Source organism: Chanos chanos, chromosome 1, assembly GCF_902362185.1.
Source record: "Chanos chanos chromosome 1, fChaCha1.1, whole genome shotgun sequence".
Taxonomy (NCBI): Eukaryota; Metazoa; Chordata; class Actinopteri; order Gonorynchiformes; family Chanidae; genus Chanos; species Chanos chanos.
In genome coordinates this window covers 43,656,238-43,664,055 of record NC_044495.1, presented here as the reverse complement: position 1 = coordinate 43,664,055, position 7,818 = coordinate 43,656,238, and the positions used below count along the sequence as shown (strand labels likewise).

The 7,818-nt window shown below is 45.2% G+C and overlaps 1 pseudogene; it reads left to right on the top strand.

Moving 5' to 3' along the window:
• Positions 1 to 7,674: 7,674 nt before the first annotated feature.
• On the top strand, positions 7,675 to 7,818 carry LOC115827051 (uncharacterized; annotated as a pseudogene).

The following is a 7,818-nucleotide window of genomic DNA, read 5'->3' as shown; positions in this document are numbered from 1 at the left end:
CCAGTTCATCACCCTCTGTACTTTCAGTATCTGCATTGCTTGTTTCCATCTGAGGCTGCGTGACAGGTGAGTAATAACAGCAGAAATCATCATCATCCTCATCATCAGAATTGGTTTGTTTATGTTACTGTCTCTTTGTGTCTCCCCTATTTTCTTTGATCTGTCTTTGGTCTTCAACAGGACTTCCATAGGTAACTGATAACAAGGCAGCAATAGGTTGCGGTGCAGGACCCCTTCCTTGCTCTGGTTGCACTTCATAGATTGGGAGTCCTTCCTTGACTTGTCTCACAACAGTGTGGATAGTCTCTTCCCAGTGATTACGTAACTTTCCTGTCCCTCCTCTTGGCGTCAAGTTCCTAACAAGAACACAGTCACCAGGATGCAAGACTGTGCTTCTCAACCTCTTGTCATAATTCTTTTTGCTCTGTCCTGCTGCCTTCTTTACCCCTTCCCTAGCAATCTCATATGCTTCTTGCATCTGATCTTTCCATCTTTGCATGTACTCCTGGTGACTAGCAGTACCTGTGGGCTCAGTCAGTCCAAAAAGTAGGTCAACAGGTAATCTCGGGTTCCGCCCATAAAGAAGGTAGAAGGGAGAAAAGCCAGTGACCTCACACCTTGTGCTGTTATATGCGAATATCAGCTTGTTCCACGATTCCTTTCAATTTGTCTTTTCTTTATCAGTTAGTGTCTTGAGCATCTGAAGTAGTGTTCTGTTGAATCGTTCGACCTGACCATTCCCTTGCGGGTGGTAGGGGCTTGTTCGTGAGCTCATGATGCCACAGTTCTTCTTCAGCTGGGCTATAAGCTGGTTATCAAATTCACCCCCTTGATCATGGTGTATTCGCCTGGGAAATCCAAATCTAAGGGCATAGTCATTAAACAGCCGGTCTGCAACAGTTTTGGCTGTTTTTGATGTAGTAGCATAGGCTTGTACAAAGCGTGTGAAATGATCAATTATCACTAATATATATTCATATCCCCCTTTACATTTATCCACATGTAAGAAATCAACTGAGACAAGCTCAAATGGCTGGGTTGTGACAATATTAGTAAGAGGGGCCCTCGTCTCTTTGCTAGGCTTCTTCTGCTTCAAGCACATACAGGTCCTTGTAACATAATGCTCAACCTCTCTGCGCATGTGGGACCAAAAGAAACGGTCTCTGATAAGTGATGTGGTGCGATCTACTCCTTGATGGCCCATGTTATCATGCAATTCTTTCATCACACAGGTCTTGTATTTGTCTGGTAAAACCAGTTGGGTTCTGGTTACTGTCTTCCTCCTTAGGACACCATTCTCGTCAATATGCAACTTCTCCCATTCTCGGAGTAGACGCTTACTCTGAGCACTGAGAGACATGGTCAGATGGCCCGGAAGCCTTGTATTAGTCATCTTGCGTCTTATCACTGGCCCAATGTGCGTGTCTTCTAGCTGACTCTGTCTAATTTCTGTGGCAGCAAGAGGGTCATATCTGTCGCTGTCTACTGGATGTTGAGTGAGGGCAGTTACTGTCCATGGTGGAGTATTTTCTTGCATTTCCACAGCCTGAATCATAGCAGCTACGCAGTCAAATGACAATTCTTCTGTGCACTGTTCCATCATGTCCTCAATCTCTACCGGTATTCTGGAAAGGCTATCTGCATCTATGTTCTCTCTGCCTGGTCTGTACTTGATTGTAAAATGGAAGTCAGCCAGTTCAGCTACCCACCTGCAACCAGTTGCATTGAGCTTTGCGCTAGACATTGCATATGTGAGAGGGTTATTATCACTGAACACAGTAAATGAGGGAGCATAGTACAAATAGTCACGAAATTTTTCTGTCACTGACCACTTCAGGGCAAGAAACTCCAACTTCCCAGAGTGAAGATGGTAATTTTTCTCCGAGGCAGTCAGCATGCGCGATCCATAGGCTATGACACGAAGTTTTCCCTCTTGTTTCTGGTACAACACTGCACCCAGACCTTGAAGAATAAAGGGCTGTGAAAAATCTGGGAATCCAAGGATAGGTGGCTCAACCAGACAATCAATCAGCTTCTCTAAGACCTTCTGATGCTTTTCCTCCCACATTATGGGCTTACTTGAAGGAACTCCTCTGTTTTTACTATAATTTTGTTTGGACTGTTGTTGTGTGTACCCTCGTTCCTCTCTTGGTGCTGCCCCCTTCAACAAATTGTAAAGTGGCCCTGCAATCCTGGAGAAATCCTTTATATATTGCCGATAATAACTGAGAAGTCCCAGAATGGTATGCAGCTGCCCAACAGTGGATGGTCTTTTGTCCTTTAGGGCCCTCACAGCAATGGTGTCAGCTGGGTCCATCTTACTTCCCTCAGCCGACACAATTCTTCCCAGGTAACGGATTTCACGCTTAAAGACCTCACATTTGCTGGGCTTTAGCTTGATCCCATGTTGCCTTAACTGCCGCAGCACCTTTCTGACATGGTCGATATGGTTCTCAAAGGACTTACTATAGACCAAGGTGTCATCCAGATAGGGCACACAGATCTCATCACGTAACCCCTCCAAGCACTCCTCCACGCATCTCTGGAAAGCTGTCGGGGCATTCATTAACCCAAAAGGAATCCTTATCCACTCATATAGGCCCCATGGTGTCACAAATGCAGTTAAAGGTCTACTTTCTTTTGCCATGAAGCCTTGATGGTAGGCTTTACCTTGGTCTAATAGCGAAAACCACGAGTTACCGCCTAAACCATCAAGGATATCTTGAACCCTAGGAATGGGCTGCCGATCAGGATGGGTCTTCTTATTTAATTCTCTGTAGTCTATGCAAAGACGTAAACTGCCATCTTTTTTTCTCACTCAAACAACAGGTGACACATAAGAAGATGCTGATTTCTCTATCCATCCCTGGGCAATAAGGTCATGCAGATAGTCTTTCATTTCCTTATACAATGGTTTTGGCACGGACAGGTACGACCACACAATGGGAACAGTATCCATGAGAGAGATTTCCATTCTGAGACTCTCAATGCACCCAATGTCATCTTCTGACCGGGAAAATGAGGCACATTCATCCCTTAACATCTTATGGACAATTTGTCTCTTAGGCTCATCGAGATGGGTTAAATCTACTGGGGGGTCCCATTCATCATCAATGGTTTGGCCGCTCTTTGACTGGATATGGTTCACTGACACAGGTGCAGAGTGACACAACTGGTCTACATTGAGGGCTGGATACACAGATTGCACCCCATGGGCCATGCCAATGACTGTTCTTCCTGGTAATAATATGTCATGGTTTGCAGGATTCTGTGCGTTCACTACGATGTAGGGAGGAGTACCTTTTTTCAGTTGCACTAACGTCTGTTTGAACTCCAACCCTTCCGGCCAGTTAGGGTCAATATCAGGTTCAAACACTAAAATGGTGTCTTCTGTCAGTGGGCTTGTCGAAACTCTGCACTCTACTTGGATGGACGTGAGTTTGGGGATAAGAACCCTTTCTCGGGTGGTCTTCACTATATATTCATGTGCTTGTTCCACTCGCACAAGGTCTATGAAAGCTTGAATTTTTGACGTGTCAAGTCCAGGGAAGTCTCTCTCAACTGTTCATTGCTTGCATTATTTGACAGCCCACTTTCACTGCCTTTTACAATGTGCTAAATCGCATTATAGCCAATTATGGGATGGGACAAACGACCCCCTTTCATCACCAGGATGGGGATGATAAGGTCATTGACATCGCTCCTCTCAGCTGACAGTCCAAATGCGACCTCAATCCATCCAAGGAAGGGTATACTCTCCCCATTTGCGGCCACTATTTGGAGAGTGTCAGGAGCATCAATAATCTCCGAGACAGGTCTCAGCTTCACATTTGGGAGTGCTTCATTTTTCCAACTTTCATCAATGATGCAAACTTGGGATCCTGTATCCCATAGTGCTGTTGTTTTAACACCATTCAAATAACAGTCAACAAGGCACTGTTTCCCTACTAAGGCCGCAACACTTGAACTTTTCTTCACTGTCATATTTTCCTTCACTTTCCTACATTTTGTCTGTATGCATTTTTTCTTGTGCACTGCCCAATGACTGGTCTGACAAGTCTTAGAGCAGTAAAAAACATTCTGGCATGGAGAACACACTCTTAGTCTATTCCCATCCCCACTCATACCACACTTCATACACTTATGGTGGGACACTAATGTGCTGCAGGTTACTCCCTGTCCCATGGGGGCAACCCTCTCTCGTTTAATGGAATGCCTCTTGAGTTCATTCCCCTGTTCTTGCAGCCTGCAAAGAAGTGTTCGCTGCTTCCACATGCATAGCAATGTGTGCAGAAGTTGTCAGTGTCGCTCTGCTGGCAACTGGGGCACCTCCTTATGCGGCCTCTGTTCGCAAGGAAAGGGTATCGCTATGGTGCATAACCTTGTTGGAGTCCCCCCTTTTTGTCCTCGGCCATAATCTCGCCAGCGGCCAGTGGGCATATATTCAAACTGGCTGGGAGGAAGGTTGTTATGCATGCCGGGTGTGGACAGGTTTTGTGCTAAGGCCATTTGGGGCTGCTGGATTGATTCTCGAATCTGACACACTCCAGTACTAAGATTCTTCAATACTGCAATGTCTGTTTTGATTTCTTTAAGTTCAGTCAGCAGATCAGGCTTAGTCTTACTTTCCTGATTTGGTGCTTTCCCTTTCCTTTCAGCTGAAACTGGGGCATCTGTGGACTGAACGGAGTGAACCACTACGGACCACTGAGGAGGCATTTCTTTCTTTTGGTTTTGTCTCTCTGCCTCAATCGTACATGCAATGTTCAGTTTCTCCAACAACACTTCATCATGTATGTCTGGTTGCTGCAAATACGGTTTGAGATCATTCCTTATGTTGTCATTTTGAAGACCAGTAAGAACAGAATGCAAGAACATGTTCTGCACAAGCACAGGGTCATACCTAAGACTGGATTCAGCCTCTTGGGAAGCGAAAAGAATCTTTTGCCTTAGATCAAGGGCGCGGAAAAGAAAGTTCTGAGGAGTCTCTTTACTGTGTTGAGCCTTTGACATAAGCTGATTGTACAGTTCGGTTGCACCTTTTTCTTGATAATGGGATCGAAGGATTTTCCTTAACACTGAGAGAGTTAAGTCTGCTTTCCCCTCCAAATAGCGACGTAATTGCATTCCTGGTGCAATGGCCTTTATAACCGCATGGACTATCTCATATTCAGGGACCCTTTTGTTCAGGCAAGCTTCAATTTGGTGGGCTAAACTGGAAAAGGTAAGTTTATCCTTTTGTCCTGGCTCTCCAATCTGGCCTGATATTTTGAATTCCCTGTGCCACGTGTTCACAGCTGATAACTGTGTAGAGTCCTGATTGGGGGCAAGACGACAAGGCATGTTCTGACTCTGTGCCTGCGTTTGCTCCCTAACTCCAATTGGCTGAGACTGTAATGACAACTGTAAAGCTAACTGTAGGGCCTCAATCTGCTTTTGAAGTCTTTCCTGTTCTAGAGCCTGGTCTGCCTGACTGTCTGTTTGTCTTGACTGTGTTGGGTTGACAACTAATGCACCTGCAGCTAATGCTGTAGGAGCCTCAGGTGGGATCTGAGTTTCAGCTATTTTGTCTTTAAGACTCAGAAAGAGAGACATCCCCTTGTCCTCCAGTTCCCCTACCTCGTCTTTGTCTATGTGTTCTATAATATGTGTAATCAGGAATGCACGACCTTTACCTAGAACATTCTCTTGTCTATGGCCAGCAATAACCAGAAAATCACATATTGCTATAAGCTGTTCGCTACTAAGTGTGTAAAGTGTTCCAACTACTTCAAGTCTTAAATCCTCTAAAGTGTCCATATTTGCTGAGAAGGGTGATCAGTGTCACGGTGAAGCAGAATGTGTACTTGACTGGGTGGAACCAACTAGCTCTCTCCTAGTTAGCGATGAGTAACCTCAGATGGCTCACTGTCCTCCCTGCACTGTCACTAGACTGCTGCACACCACTGGCCTCCCAGGTGTAATGGTAAAGCTGAATGCAGGATGGGGTACTCTCTCAGGGAGTAGAACCTCGCGCATTCATCTCGGTGGAACCTCCAAAATGTTACACTCCTGAAGAGTGGGGAAATATAGTGTTTAAAGAAAGCTCACAAAACACCGTGCTGCTTCGTCAGGTTGCCAGTTGTAATGATATGGAAAAGCAACTAGCTCCCTCCCCTTTTTGGCAGCAGCACATCCCCCCAATCAACAGGCAGCGTCCTGTTGATTGGGGTTACCCCAAAAAACATATCTGAAACAATTTGAAATCTCATGGGGGGTCTTACCCGAGACCGGACTTGAGTACTACAGCCCTGCTCTACACACAGAACTATAATCACAGAACATCACAACTCCACACACAGAACTATAATCACAGAACACCACTACTCCACACACAGAACTAAAATCACAGAACACCACTACTCCACACACAGAACTATGATTACAGAACACCACCACTCCACGCAGAACTATAATTACAGAACACCACTACTCCACACACAGAAGTATAATCACAGAACATCACTACTCCACACACAGAACTATAATCACAGAACACCACTACTCCACACACAGAAGTATAATCACAGAACATCACTACTCCACACACAGAACTATAATCACAGAACACCACTACTCCACACACAGATCTATAATCACAGAACACCACTACTCCACACACAGAACTATGAGTACAGAACATCACCACTCCACGCAGAACTATAATTACAGAACATCACCACTCTACACACATAACTACAATTACAGAACATCACCACTCTACACACAGAACTATAATTGCAGAGCATATCGTCACAAATTGAGAGAGAGGCTGGATGGATGGAAGTGCAGACAAAGTTTTATCCAGAACACCATCCAAATACAAGTCAAAAAACAAGCAGGATGCAGCACGCAAAAATAGGCTATGGGGGGCTAGGCAAAATCAGAGGTCAGGCAACAGGCTGTGGTCAATACACAGGAATACAGAGGCTAACAAGGAGCAAGGGTTCTAACAGGGAACAAGACTAATTAAACAAGAACAAGGACTAGGTGCAGCTTGGTCTTGGTACAGTCAACAAGTTAAAGACACAAAGCACACAGGAAAACACTGGGGTAAATATACATACATACTCAGTATACATACATATACTGAGGACAGGAGCAAACAATAGTTAGGTCACAAGGTGATTAAACACATTATTAGGTAAAATGAGCTCTGACTGGCCAGGAGAAAGGAAGGTAGAGAAGGGGGTGTGACGCTGAGACTCAGGAGGATTGGAATAATAAGGAACTATCAGAGCTGGAGGACCAAGCACAAGTGGAGGACAGGGAGAATCTGAGGGCAAGTCTAGTGGCCTAGGAGGAACTCCAGTCAATGACTGGAGCTTCAGATGCAACAAGAGTTGAGCCCCAGCGGTGAAAGGATCAGGTCCTGGAATTGGAGCCACAGTGACAACAGGATCAGGAGCACCAACTTCAGCAAAGTTGAGTAAGGATTCAAACCTGGGCCTCTTGGGTACAGCTGGGGCTGGAGCTGCAGGAACTGATTCAGGAGCCAACACAGCAACCTTGGAGGAATCAGGAAGAAAGGAAGGAAGAGGAGTCTGTTCAGGAACAATTGGAATTTCAGGTGCTGAAAACATTTTGATAGGAGCTGCAAGGGTGCCAGGAAATGGGACCATTGAAAAGACACCCCTCCCCTCAGTTTATTGGTTTGATTATAAGTTTAATATCTGATATGTTCTCTATCAGAGAACTTCATATTAAACACATTTTTAGAACAGGGAGATGGCAGAGGGGCTTGCTACAGCCGCTCCGCGGATACAGTTTTCAACCAAA